Source organism: Rousettus aegyptiacus, unplaced genomic scaffold, assembly GCF_014176215.1.
Source record: "Rousettus aegyptiacus isolate mRouAeg1 unplaced genomic scaffold, mRouAeg1.p scaffold_m13_p_17, whole genome shotgun sequence".
In the NCBI taxonomy this organism is placed as follows: domain Eukaryota; kingdom Metazoa; phylum Chordata; class Mammalia; order Chiroptera; family Pteropodidae; genus Rousettus; species Rousettus aegyptiacus.
The window spans coordinates 23,602,055-23,615,675 of record NW_023416292.1 but is presented as its reverse complement, the minus strand read 5'-3'; the positions used below and the strand labels follow the sequence as shown (position 1 = coordinate 23,615,675).

The window sequence follows — 13,621 nt, the reverse complement described above, 5'->3', positions numbered from 1 at the left end:
TCACCTTTTGTCTACTGCCATTTCGTTTGCATCTGTGTAAAGACACAGAAACATGAAGTTATTCTGTACTGCCATTTCGTGGTCATTTTGAAAATAATATCCAGGTATACGTCAGCACAAAATTATTTTCTGATGCCATCTGGTGGTTATTTAGAAATAACACCACAGTAATGTCATGAAAGAAAATAAAACTTCTGCTATCGCATGTGCATTTAAAAAATAACACCCCCAGGGTATGTCGTTATAATTTTTTTCTCTGGTGCCTTTTCAGGTTAAAAGAGAATAACAGGACTGCAAATAATGAAAAATTGTTCTCTGTTGCCATCTCGTGGAAATTTTGATAATAACACTCAGGTGTATGTGAGCGTAAAAATTTATTTTCTGCTGCTGCCTGGTGAGCATTTTTGGAATAACGCCACAGTGCATCCCATGAAAAGTTATTGCTGCTGCCGTCGCGCGCCTTTAAAAAACACCACCCCACTGTGTGTCTCTATAATTTTTTCTCTGGTGCCGTTTCGTGGGAATCGTGGGAAAAACAAAAGTGTGTATGTCCTGAAATTTGTTCGCTGCTACCGTCTGGAGGGCATTTCAGAACTAATACCTGAGTGTTTGTTATGAATACTAATCTGCCGCCGCACGGTGAACATTTTCGGAATAAATTGCAGCATATGTCATAAAATGTAATGTTGCTATCTCATGTGCATTCTGAAAATGAACTCTGTGGAATGTCATTATGAAAAGTTTTCTGATGCCATTTTGTGTGCATCTTGTGAAAAACTCAGGAGTGCTTGTCATGACATAATTCTATGCCGTAGTCTTGTGGGCAATTTGGAAATGATATCCTACTGTAGATCATCTTGAATACTCATTCTGTGCTTCCATCTGGTTGTCATATTGGGAATTACACCATAGCACATATCATAAACAGTTATTTCTTTCGTTACCTCATACAGTTAGAAGATGACAGCTAAGGATGTTTGGTTAAATAAAGTTCTTGTACATAGACCTCTCGTGTGTATCAGGATAAACAAAAATAGTACATGTCATGAGATATTATTCTGTGCTGCTGTCTGATGGGCATTTGAAAATAACAGGCAAGCGTATGTTAAAGTTAAAAGTTATTTGCTGTTGCCATAGGCTCAGCATTTTGGGGATAACACAGGAGTGCACGTCTTGAAAAGTTATTTCTGCTACTGTCTCATGTGCATTTAAAAAATGACTCCCCAGGGTATGTTGTTAGAATTTTTTTTCTGCTGCCCTTTAGTGTGAATCTTGGGAATAACACAGCAGCGCATGTCTTGAATAATTTGTTCTCTGCTGCCACCTCGTGGACATTGCGAAAATACCAATGTATTCATAACTTTTGTATTCTGTGGCAATCCTTTGGCCATTTTGAGAATAACAGAGTGTATACCATACTAAAAATTAATTTTCTGATGCCATCAGGCGTATATTTCATTATAAACACCTGAGCGATCATGAATATTCATTCTCCACTGCCATGCGGCGTCCAGAAACGATCAAAGTCATCATAAAACTTTACACTCTGCTGCCATCTGGTGGGCTTTTGGGGAATAACACAGCGGCGCATCTCCCGAACACTCATTTCTGCTGCTATCATATGCATTTCAAATCAGCGTCCATGTGTATGTCATAAAATTTATTTTCTGCTGCGGTGCAGGCGCAGGCGTCTCCGGGGGCCGGGAGGCCAGGCTCGAACTTTTGGGAATGCAGGTGACAGTATTTCCTGTTTACGGCTGTAGCACGCGGAACGTGCCTGATCCCGTCTGATCTCAGAAGCTAAGCAGGTTTGGGCCTGGTTAGTACTTGGACGGGAGACCGCCGGTGAGTACTGGGTGTTGTAGGCTCTTGCCGCCCCCTCCTTTTATCCCTCAGCCAGGGTACCCCTGGATGCCCCGGGGCCCTGCTCACTTGCTCACTTGGTCGCTTGCTGTTCCAGGGGTCCCGGGTAGACGACCGAGTTTAAGGGCTGCACCAAAGTCCATGCGCCCCGCGACATCACCCGCCTCCACCTGCTCTCCTGCAGCCAGACCCCGGGTGATTTCCCTCCGCTCCGGACCCTTCGCTTCCTGGGCTCCACGGAGCCGAGCCTCGATGGCGGACGGCGCTGGGCGGAAGGTGAGATTTCGGGGCGAAGCGTTGCCTGGTGGTGTGGCCAGTGTCTCCGCGTGGTTTTGGCCAGGTCAGGCTCGGCCCCGCCGGGGAGCACAGAGGTGGGGGTGGATCTGGTTCAGGGCCGGGTCGAGACTTATCAGGGCTGCACATTCCTTGTTGCCCAGGTGGCCGAGAGATTGGCGAGGCGCACCCGGGCCGTGGTCCTGCCGAATGGCCAAGACGGGGAAGGCAAGTGGTCTGGGGCCTGGGCAGGTCTGGGATGCGAGAGCGCCCACCCAGTCCCTCCGCTCAGTCCCTCAAGGGCTGTGGTGCCTTAGCGCGGCTGGCTCTCGCTCCAGCCACCTCTCTAGCGGAACCCCCAGCGCTCCCCCCAAGGAGGAGGTACGGTGTAGTCGTGGGCGTCTCCAGCGGCCAGGAGGCCAGGCTCGGTCTCTTGGGGCGGCAGACGACAGGCTCTCCCGTCTAAGTCCCTACCACTCTGAATGCGCCTGAACGTGTCTGTTCTTGGAAGCTAAGCAGGGTCGGGCCTGGTTATTCTATTACTTGGGTGGGAGACCATCTGGGAAGGCCGGGTGCCGTAGGCTTTTGCCGCCCCCTCCTTTTGCCGCCCTCTAGCCAGGTTGCCCCTGGATGCCCCTGGGCTCTGCTCACTCACTTGCTCGCTGTCTCTGTGGTCCGCCGCGGGCGGCCGAGCCCAAGGGCGTCTCCAATGGCCGCGGGCCCGCGCCCTCACCCGCCCTCACCTGCTCTCCTGCAGCCAGTCCCGGGCTGTTTCCTCTCACCGCTCCAGGCCCTTTCCTTCCTGGGCTCCGTAGGACCGAGCCCCGAGGACCGCCGTCTCTAACACACGTTGGGAGTGTGCTCGCATTCCCGGGACGCGGGACCAGCCACCCCCACCCGCCACGCCGCGTCCCGCCCAGCCCCGCCCCGCCCCGCCAGAGGCCTCAAACCTCCTCCGACACGCTTCTCCCCGCCCTTCTCACCCGACAGCCAGGTGCCCTCAGCCCAAGCGCGAGGCCGGCCCAAGCGCGAGGCCGGCCCGCACACCCGGGACGAGAAGCAGGACTGACCAGCTGCGTCAGAAAGGCCGAGACACACGAGAGCGCGCACGCGTGTGCGGCGAGAGCCTTCTTGCTCGCACAGGCTGCAGCAAACAGCCACACACACACACACACGCTCACTCAAACAGGCCCGCGCGCGCGCGCGCGCATGCGCACACACACATACTCCAGGGAGCCTGTGCGTCTTGCCTTTCTGCGGTGCTACCTTGGCAGGACTCAAAGGACAACGAGACTCCCTGAGCCCCGACCTGTATCGGGGCACGGGATACAGGTGTGCCAAGGTTCCGGGAGTTCCGGGAGCGCCGGGGTTCCGGGGATAAAAGGGTTCTGGGGTTCCGGGGTTCCGGGGGTTCCAAGGGTTCCGCGGTTCCGGGGTTCCGGGGGTTCCAGGGGTTCTGCGGTTCCGGGGAACCAGGGGTTCCCAGGGGTTCCGAGGTTCCGCGGACCAAGGGGTTCCCAGGGGTTCCGCGGACCAAGGGGTTCCCAGGGGTTCCGCGGACGAAGGGGTTCCCAGGGGGTTCCGCGGACCCGGGGTTCCCAGGGGTTCCGCGGAGTAAGGGGTTCTCAGGGGTTCCGCGGACCAAGGGGTTCCCAGGGGTTCCGCGGACGAAAGGGTTCCCAGGGGTTCCGCGGACCCGGGGTTCCCAGGGGTTCCGTCGACGAAGGGGTTCCCAGGGGTTCCGCGGAGCCGGGGTTCCCAGGGGTTCCGCGGACCCAGGGGTTCCCAGGGGTTCCGCGGACCCAGGGGTTCCCAGGGGTTCCGCGGACCCGGGGTTCCCAGGGCTTCCGCGGACCCGGGTTCCCAGGGGTTCCGCGGATCCGGGTTTCCGCTTCTTGGGAATAGCACCAGAGTTTAGGGATTGAAATATTATTCCGAAGCCTCTGGTGCCGTCCCGTGGGCTTTTGGGGGAATAGCACCAGAGTTTAGGGATTGAAATATTATTCCTCAGCCTCTGCTGCCGTCTCGTGGCCTTTTTGGGGAATAGCACCGAAGTTGAGGTATTGAAATATTATTCCGAAGCCTCTGCTGCCATCTCGTGGGCTCTCTGGGGAATAGCACCAGTGTTTAGGGATTGAAATATTATTTCAAAGCCTCTGCTGCCATCTCGTGGTCTTTTTGGGGAATAGCACCAGAGTTTAGGGATTGAAATATTATTCGTAAGCCTCTGCTGCCATCTCGTGGAATTTTTGAGAATAGCACCAGAGTTTAGGCATTGAGCTATTCTTCCTAATCCTCTGCTGCCATCTCGTGGACTCCTCGGGAATAGCACCAGAGTTTAGGGATTGAACTATTATTCCGAAGCCTCTGCTGCCATCCCGTGGGCTTTTGGGGGAATAGCACCGAGTTTAAGTATTGAAATATCATTCCGAAGCCTCTGCTGTCATCCCGTGGGATTTTTGGGAATAGCAGCAGTGTGTCGACCATGAAATGTTTTTCCCCATCTTCTGCTGCCATCTCGTGGGCTTTTTGGGAATAGCACCAGAGTTTAGGTATTGCAATATTATTCCTTATCGTCTGGTGCCATCTCGTGGAATTTCTGGGAATAGCACCCGAGCGATGGCCATGAAATGTTATTCCCTATCCTCTGCTGCCATCTCGTGGACATTGTGAAAGTACTAGCGTATTCATAAATTTTGTTTTCCGCAGCAATCCTGTGTGCAGTTTGAGAATGACAGAGTGTAGACCACAATAAAAATAAATTTTCTGATGCCATCGGGTGTGTGTTTTATTATAAACACCTGAGCGATCATGAATATTCATTCTCTACTGCCATACGGTGTCCAGAAACGATCGATGTCATCATAAAACTTTACACTCTGCCGCCATGTGGTGGGATTTGGGGGAATAACACAGCGGCGCATCTCGTGAACAGTTCTCTCTGCTGCTATCACATGCATTTCAAATTAGCGCCCACGTGTATGTCATAAAATGTATTTTCTGCTGTGGTGCAGGCGCGGGCGTCTCCGGGGGCCGGGAGGCCAGGCTCGAAGTTTTGGGAATGCAGGCGACAGTGTTCCTGGTTACGGCTGTACCCCGCGGAACGTGCCCCTGATCCCGTCTGATCTTGGAAGCTAAGCAGGGTTGAGCCTGGTTAGTACTTAGATGGGAGACCGCGAATACCGGGTGCCGTAGGCCTTTGCCGCCCCCTCCTTTTGTCGCCCTCCAGCCGGGGTGCCCCTGGATGCCCCGGGCCCTCGCTCACTTGCTCACTTGGTCGCTTGCTGTTCCGGGGGTCCCGGGGAGGCGACCGAGCGTAAGGGCTGCACCAAAGTCCATGCGCCCGGCGACATCGCCCGCCCCCACCTGCTCTCCTGCAGCCAGACCTGGGCTGTTTTCTCTCCACTCTGGACCCTTCGCTTTCTGGACTCCACGGGGGGAGGGGCGAGCCTCAAGGGCGGAGGGCACTGGGCGGTAGGTGAGGTTTCGGGGCGAAGCGTTGCCTGGTGGTGTGGCCGGTGTCTCCGCGTGGTTCTGGCCAGGTCACGCTCAGCCCCCGCCGGGGAGCGCAGAGGAGGGGTGGATCTGGTTCAGGGCCAGGTCGAAACTTATCAGGGCCGCCCCTTCCTTGTTGCCCAGGTGGCCGAGAGATGGGCGAGGCACGCCTGGGCCGTGGTCCTGCCGAACGGCCAAGACGGGGAAGGCAAGTGGTCTGCGGCCTGGGCAGGTCCGGGATGCGAGAGCGCCCACCCAGTCCCTCCGCTCAGTCCCTCAAGGGCTGTGGTGGTGCCTTAGCGCGGCTGGCTCTCGCTCCAGCCACCTCTCTAGCGGAACCCCCAGCGCTCCCCCCAAGGAGGAGGTACGGTGTAGTCGTGGGCGTCTCCAGCGGCCAGGAGGCCAGGCTCGGTCTCTTGGGGCGGCAGACGACAGGCTCTCCCGTCTAAGTCCCTACCACCCTGAATGCGCCCGAACTTGTCTGATCTTGGAAGCTAAGCAGGGTCGGGCCTGGTTATTCTATTACTTGGGTGGGAGACCATCTGGGAAGGCCGGGTGCCGTAGGCTTTTGCCGCCCCCTCCTTTTGCCGCCCTCAAGCCAGGTTGCCCCTGGATGCCCCTGGGCTCTGCTCACTCACTTGCTGGCTGTCTCTGTGGTCCGCCGCGGGCGGCCGAGCCCAAGGGCGTCTCCAATGGCCGCGGGCCCGCGCCCTCACCCGCCCTCACCTGCTCTCCTGCAGCCAGTCCCGGGCTGTTTCCTCTCACCGCTCCTGACCCTTTCCTTCCTGGGCTCCGTAGGACCGAGCCCCGAGGACCGCCGTCTCTAACACACGTTGGGAGTGTGCTCGCATTCCCGGGACGCGGGACCAGCCACCCCCACCCGCCACGCCGCGTCCCGCCCAGCCCCGCCCCGCCAGAGGCCTCAAACCTCCTCCGACACGCTTCTCCCCGCCCTTCTCACCCGACAGCCAGGTGCCCTCGGCCCAAGCGCGAGGCCGGCCCAAGCGCGAGGCCGGCCCGCACACCCGGGACGAGAAGCAGGACTGACCAGCTGCGTCAGAAAGGCCGAGACACACGAGAGCGCGCACGCTTGTGCGGCGAGAGCCTTCTTGCTCGCACAGGCTGCAGCAAACAGCCACACACACACACTCACTCACACACACACACACACACACACACGCGCGCGTGCGCGCGCGCATGCGCACACACACATACTCCAGGGAGCCTGTGCGTCTTGCCTTTCTGCGGTAGTACCTCGGCAGGACTCAAAGGACAACGAGACTCCCTGAGCCCCGACCTGTATCGGGGCACGGGATACAGGGGTGCCAAGGTTCCGGGAGTTCCGGGAGCGCCGGGGTTCCGGGGATAAAAGGGTTCTGGGGTTCCGGGCTTACGGGGGTTCCAGGGGTTCCGCGGTTCCGGGATTCCGGGGTGTTCCAGGAGTTCTGCGGTTCCGGGGAACCAGGGGTTCCCAGGGGTTCCGGTTCCGCGGACCAAGGTGTTCCCAGGGGTTCCGCGGACCAAGGGGTTCCCAGGGGTTCCGTCGACGTAGGGGTTCCCAGGGGTTCCGTCGACGAAGAGGTTCTCAGGGGTTCCGCGGACGAAGGGGTTCTCAGGGGTTCCGCGGACCCAGGGGTTCCCAGGGGTTCCGCGGACCCAGGGGTTCCCAGGGGTTCCGTCGACGAAGGGGTTCTCAGGGGTTCCGCCGAGCCAGGGGTTCCCAGGGGTTCCGCGGAGCCAGGGGTTCCCAGGGGTTCCGCGGACCAAGGGGTTCCCAGGGGTTCCGCGGACCAAGGGGTTCCCAGGGGTTCCGCGGACCCGGGGTTCCCAGGGCTTCCGCGGACCCGGGTTCCCAGGGGTTCCGCGGATCCGGGTTTCCGCTTCTTGGGAATAGCACCAGAGTTTAGGGATTGAAATATTATTCCGAAGCCTCTGGTGCCGTCCCGTGGGCTTTTGGGGGAATAGCACCGAGTTTAAGTATTGAAATATCATTCCGAAGCCTCTGCTGTCATCCCGTGGGATTTTTGGGAATAGCAGCAGTGTGTGGAACATGAAATGTTTTTCCCCATCTTCTGCTGCCATCTCGTGGGCTTTTTGGGAATAGCACCAGAGTTTATTATTCCGAAGCCTCTGGTGCCGTCTCGTGGCCTTTTTGGGGAATAGCACCGAAGTTTAGGTATTGAAATATTTTTCCGAAGCCTCTGCTGCCATCTCGTGGGCTTTTTGGGAATAGCACCAGAGTGTAGGTATTGAAATATTATTCCTCAGCCTCTGCTGCCGTCTCGTGGCCTTTTTGGGGAATAGCACCGAAGTTTAGGTATTGAAATATTATTCCGAAGCCTCTGCTGCCATCTCGTGGGCTCTCTGGGGAATAGCACCAGTGTTTAGGGATTGAAATATTATTCGTAAGTCTCTGCTGCCATCTCGTGGAATTTTTGAGAATAGCACCAGAGTTTAGGCATTGAGCTATTCTTCCTAATCCTCTGCTGCCATCTCGTGGACTCCTCGGGAATAGCACCAGAGTTTAGGTATTGAAATATTATTCCTAAGCCTCTGCTGCCATCCCGTGGGCTTTTGGGGGAACAGCACCGAGTTTAAGTATTGAAATATCATTCCGAAGCCTCTGCTGTCATGCCGTGGGATTTTGGGGAATAGCAGCAGTGTGTCGACCATGAAATGTTTTTCCCCATCTTCTGCTGCCATCTCGTGGGCTTTTTGGGAATAGCACCAGAGTTTAGGTATTGCAATATTATTCCTTATCGTCTGGTGCCATCTCGTGGAATTTCTGGGACTAGCACCCGAGCGATGGCCATGAAATGTTATTCCCTATCCTCTGCTGCCATCTCGTGGACATTGTGAAAGTACTAGCGTATTCATAAATTTTGTTTTCCGCAGCAATCCTGTGTGCAGTTTGAGAATAACAGAGTGTAGACCACAATAAAAATAAATTTTCTGATGCCATCGGGTGTGTATTTTATTATAAACACCTGAGCGCTCATGAATAGTCATTCTCTGCTGCCATACGGTGTCCAGAAACGATCGATGTCATCATAAAACTTTACACTCTGCCGCCATGTGGTGGGATTTGGGGGAATAACACAGCGGCGCATCTCGTGAACAGTTCTCTCTGCTGCTCTCACATGCATTTCAAATTAGCGCCCACGTGTATGTCATAAAATTTATTTTCTGCTGTGGTGCAGGCGCGGGCGTCTCCGGGGGCCGGGAGGCCAGGCTCGAAGTTTTGGGAATGCAGGCGACAGTGTTCCTGGTTACGGCTGTACCCCGCGGAACGTGCCTGATCCCGTCTGATCTTGGAAGCTAAGCAGGGTTGAGCCTGGTTAGTACTTAGATGGGAGACCGCGAATACCGGGTGCCGTAGGCCTTTGCCGCCCCCTCCTTTTGTCGCCCTCCAGCCGGGGTGCCCCTGGATGCCCCGGGCCCTCGCTCACTTGCTCACTTGGTCGCTTGCTGTTCCGGGGGTCCCGGGGAGGCGACCGAGCGTAAGGGCTGCACCAAAGTCCATGCGCCCCGCGACATCGCCCGCCCCCACCTGCTCTCCTGCAGCCAGACCTGGGCTGTTTTCTCTCCACTCTGGACCCTTCGCTTTCTGGACTCCACGGGGGGAGGGGCGAGCCTCAAGGGCGGAGGGCACTGGGCGGAAGGTGAGGTTTCGGGGCGAAGCGTTGCCTGGTGGTGTGGCCGGTGTCTCCGCGTGGTTCTGGCCAGGTCACGCTCAGCCCCGCCGGGGAGCGCAGAGGAGGGGTGGATCTGGTTCGGGGCCAGGTCGAAACTTATCAGGGCTGCACCTTCCTTGTTGCCCAGGTGGCCGAGAGATGGGCGAGGCACGCCTGGGCCGTGGTCCTGCCAAACGGCCAAGACGGGGAAGGCAAGTGGTCTGCGGCCTGGGCAGGTCCGGGATGCGAGAGCGCCCACCCAGTCCCTCCGCTCAGTCCCTCAAGGGCTGTGGTGGTGCCTTAGCGCGGCTGGCTCTCGCTCCAGCCACCTCTCTAGCGGAACCCCCAGCGCTCCCCCCAAGGAGGAGGTACGGTGTAGTCGTGGGCGTCTCCAGCGGCCGGGAGGCCAGGCTCGGTCTCTTGGGGCGGCAGACGACAGGCTCTCCCGTCTAAGTCCCTACCACTCTGAATGCGCCTGAACTTGTCTGATCTTGGAAGCTAAGCAGGGTCGGGCCTGGTTATTCTATTGCTTGGGTGGGAGACCATCTGGGAAGGCCGGGTGCCGTAGGCTTTGGCCGCCCCCTCCTTTTGCCGCCCTCTAGCCAGGTTGCCCCTGGATGCCCCTGGGCTCTGCTCACTCACTCGCTCGCTGTCTCTGCGGTCCGCCGCGGGCGGCCGAGCCCAAGGGCGTCTCCAATGGCCGCGGGCCCGCGCCCTCACCCGCCCTCACCTGCTCTCCTGCAGCCAGTCCCGGGCTGTTTCCTCTCACCGCTCCTGACCCTCTCCTTCCTGGGCTCCGTAGGACCGAGCCCCGAGGACCGCCGTCTCTAACACACGTTGGGAGTGTGCTCGCATTCCCGGGACGCGGGACCAGCCACCCCCACCCGCCACGCCGCGTCCCGCCCAGCCCCGCCCCGCCAGAGGCCTCAAACCTCCTCCGACACGCTTCTCCCCGCCCTTCTCACCCGACAGCCAGGTGCCCTCGGCCCAAGCGCGAGGCCGGCCCAAGCGCGAGGCCGGCCCGCACACCCGGGACGAGAAGCAGGACTGACCAGCTGCGTCAGAAAGGCCGAGACACACGAGAGCGCGCACGCGTGTGCGGCGAGAGCCTTCTTGCTCGCACAGGCTGCAGCAAACAGCCACACACACACACACACACGCTCACTCAAACAGGCCCGCGCGCGCGCGCGCGCGCGCATGCGCACACACACATACTCCAGGGAGCCTGTGCGTCTTGCCTTTCTGCGGTGGTACCTTGGCAGGACTCAAAGGACAACGAGACTCCCTGAGCCCCGACCTGTATCGGGGCACGGGATACAGGGGTGCCAAGGTTCCGGGAGTTCCGGGAGCGCCGGGGTTCCGGGGATAAAAGGGTTCTGGGGTTCCGGGCTTACGGGGGTTCCAGGGGTTCCGCGGTTCCGGGATTCCGGGTGTTCCAGGGGTTCTGCGGTTCCGGGGAACCAGGGGTTCCGAGGTTCCGCGGACCAAGGGGTTCCCAGGGGTTCCGCGGACCAAGGGGTTCCCAGGGGTTCCGTCGACGTAGGGGTTCCCAGGGGTTCCGTCGACGAAGAGGTTCTCAGGGGTTCCGTGGACGAAGGGGTTCTCAGGGGTTCCGCGGACCCAGGGGTTCCCAGGGGTTCCGCGGACCCAGGGGTTCCCAGGGGTTCCGTCGACGAAGGGGTTCTCAGGGGTTCCGCCGAGCCAGGGGTTCCCAGGGGTTCCGCGGAGCCAGGGGTTCCCAGGGGTTCCGCGGACCAAGGGGTTCCCAGGGGTTCCGCGGACCAAGGGGTTCCCAGGGGTTCCGCGGACCCGGGGTTCCCAGGGCTTCCGCGGACCCGGGTTTCCGCTTCTTGGGAATAGCACCAGAGTTTAGGGATTGAAATATTATTCCGAAGCCTCTGGTGCCGTCCCGTGGGCTTTTGGGGGAATAGCACCGAGTTTAAGTATTGAAATATCATTCCGAAGCCTCTGCTGTCATCCCGTGGGAGTTTTGGGAATAGCAGCAGTGTGTGGAACATGAAATGCTTTTCCCCATCTTCTGCTGCCATCTCGTGGGCTTTTTGGGAATAGCACCAGAGTTTAGGTATTGAAATATTATTCCGAAGCCTCTGGTGCCGTCTCGTGGCCTTTTTGGGGAATAGCACCGAAGTTTAGGTATTGAAATATTTTTCCGAAGCCTCTGCTGCCATCTCGTGGGCTTTTTGGGAATAGCACCAGAGTGTAGGTATTGAAATATTATTCCTCAGCCTCTGCTGCCGTCTCGTGGCCTTTTTGGGGAATAGCACCGAAGTTTAGGTATTGAAATATTATTCCGAAGCCTCTGCTGCCATCTCGTGGTCTTTTTGGGGAATAGCACCAGAGTTTAGGGATTGAAATATTATTCGTAAGTCTCTGCTGCCATCTCGTGGAATTTTTGAGAATAGCACCAGAGTTTAGGCATTGAGCTATTCTTCCTAATCCTCTGCTGCCATCTCGTGGACTCCTCGGGAATAGCACCAGAGTTTAGGGATTGAACTATTATTCCGAAGCCTCTGCTGCCATCCCGTGGGCTTTTGGGGGAATAGCACCGAGTTTAAGTATTGAAATATCATTCCGAAGCCTCTGCTGTCATCCCGTGGGATTTTTGGGAATAGCAGCAGTGTGTCGACCATGAAATGTTTTTCCCCATCTTCTGCTGCCATCTCGTGGGCTTTTTGGGAATAGCACCAGAGTTTAGGTATTGCAATATTATTCCTTATCGTCTGGTGCCATCTCGTGGAATTTCTGGGACTAGCACCCGAGCGATGGCCATGAAATGTTATTCCCTATCCTCTGCTGCCATCTCGTGGACATTGTGAAAGTACTAGCGTATTCATAAATTTTGTTTTCCGCAGCAATCCTGTGTGCATTTTGAGAATAACAGAGTGTAGACCACAATAAAAATAAATTTTCTGATGCCATCGGGTGTGTATTTTATTATAAACACCTGAGCGCTCATGAATAGTCATTCTCTGCTGCCATACGGTGTCCAGAAACGATGGATGTCATCGTAAAACTTTACACTCTGCTGCCATCTGGTGGGATTTGGGGGGAATAACACAGCGGCGCATCTCGTGAACAGTTCTCTCTGCTGCTCTCACATGCATTTCAAATTAGCGCCCACGTGTATGTCATAAAATTTATTTTCTGCTGTGGTGCAGGCGCGGGCGTCTCCGGGGGCCGGGAGGCCAGGCTCGAAGTTTTGGGAATGCAGGCGACAGTGTTCCCGGTTACGGCTGTACCCCGCGGAACGTGCCTGATCCCGTCTGATCTTGGAAGCTAAGCAGGGTTGAGCCTGGTTAGTACTTAGATGGGAGACCGCGAATACCGGGTGCCGTAGGCCTTTGCCGCCCCCTCCTTTTGTCGCCCTCCAGCCGGGGTGCCCCTGGATGCCCCGGGCCCTCGCTCACTTGCTCACGTGGTCGCTTGCTGTTCCGGGGGTCCCGGGGAGGCGACCGAGCTTAAGGGCTGCACCAAAGTCCATGCGCCCCGCGACATCGCCCGCCCCCACCTGCTCTCCTGCAGCCAGACCTGGGCTGTTTTCTCTCCACTCTGGACCCTTCGCTTTCTGGACTCCACGGGGGGAGGGGCGAGCCTCAAGGGCGGAGGGCACTGGGCGGTAGGTGAGGTTTCGGGGCGAAGCGTTGCCTGGTGGTGTGGCCGGTGTCTCCGCGTGGTTCTGGCCAGGTCACGCTCAGCCCCGCCGGGGAGCGCAGAGGAGGGGTGGATCTGGTTCGGGGCCAGGTCGAAACTTATCAGGGCTGCACCTTCCTTGTTGCCCAGGTGGCCGAGAGATGGGCGAGGCACGCCTGGGCCGTGGTCCTGCCGAACGGCCAAGACGGGGAAGGCAAGTGGTCTGCGGCCTGGGCAGGTCCGGGATGCGAGAGCGCCCACCCAGTCCCTCCGCTCAGTCCCTCAAGGGCTGTGGTGGTGCCTTAGCGCGGCTGGCTCTCGCTCCAGCCACCTCTCTAGCGGAACCCCCAGCGCTCCCCCCAAGGAGGAGGTACGGTGTAGTCGTGGGCGTCTCCAGCGGCCAGGAGGCCAGGCTCGGTCTCTTGGGGCGGCAGACGACAGGCTCTCCCGTCTAAGTCCCTACCACCCTGAATGCGCCTGAACTTGTCTGATCTTGGAAGCTAAGCGGGGTCGGGCCTGGTTATTCTATTACTTGGGTGGGAGACCATCTGGGAAGGCCGGGTGCCGTAGGCTTTTGCCGCCCCCTCCTTTTGCCGCCCTCTAGCCAGGTGGCCCCTGGATGTCCCTGGGCTCTGCTCACTCACTCGCTCGCTGTCTCTGTGGTC

General features: G+C 57.8%; 4 pseudogenes; all 4 read left to right on the top strand.

Annotated features, from left to right (window-relative positions):
- The first annotated feature begins 1,749 nt into the window (after nt 1-1,749).
- On the top strand, nt 1,750-1,868 carry LOC118613142 (annotated as a pseudogene).
- A 4,206-nt stretch (nt 1,869-6,074) lies between these two features.
- LOC118613170 lies at nt 6,075-6,198 on the top strand (annotated as a pseudogene).
- Nucleotides 6,199-8,898: 2,700 nt separating this feature from the next.
- Nucleotides 8,899-9,013, top strand: LOC118613179 (annotated as a pseudogene).
- Nucleotides 9,014-12,551: 3,538 nt separating this feature from the next.
- Nucleotides 12,552-12,666, top strand: LOC118613177 (annotated as a pseudogene).
- Nucleotides 12,667-13,621: the final 955 nt, after the last annotated feature.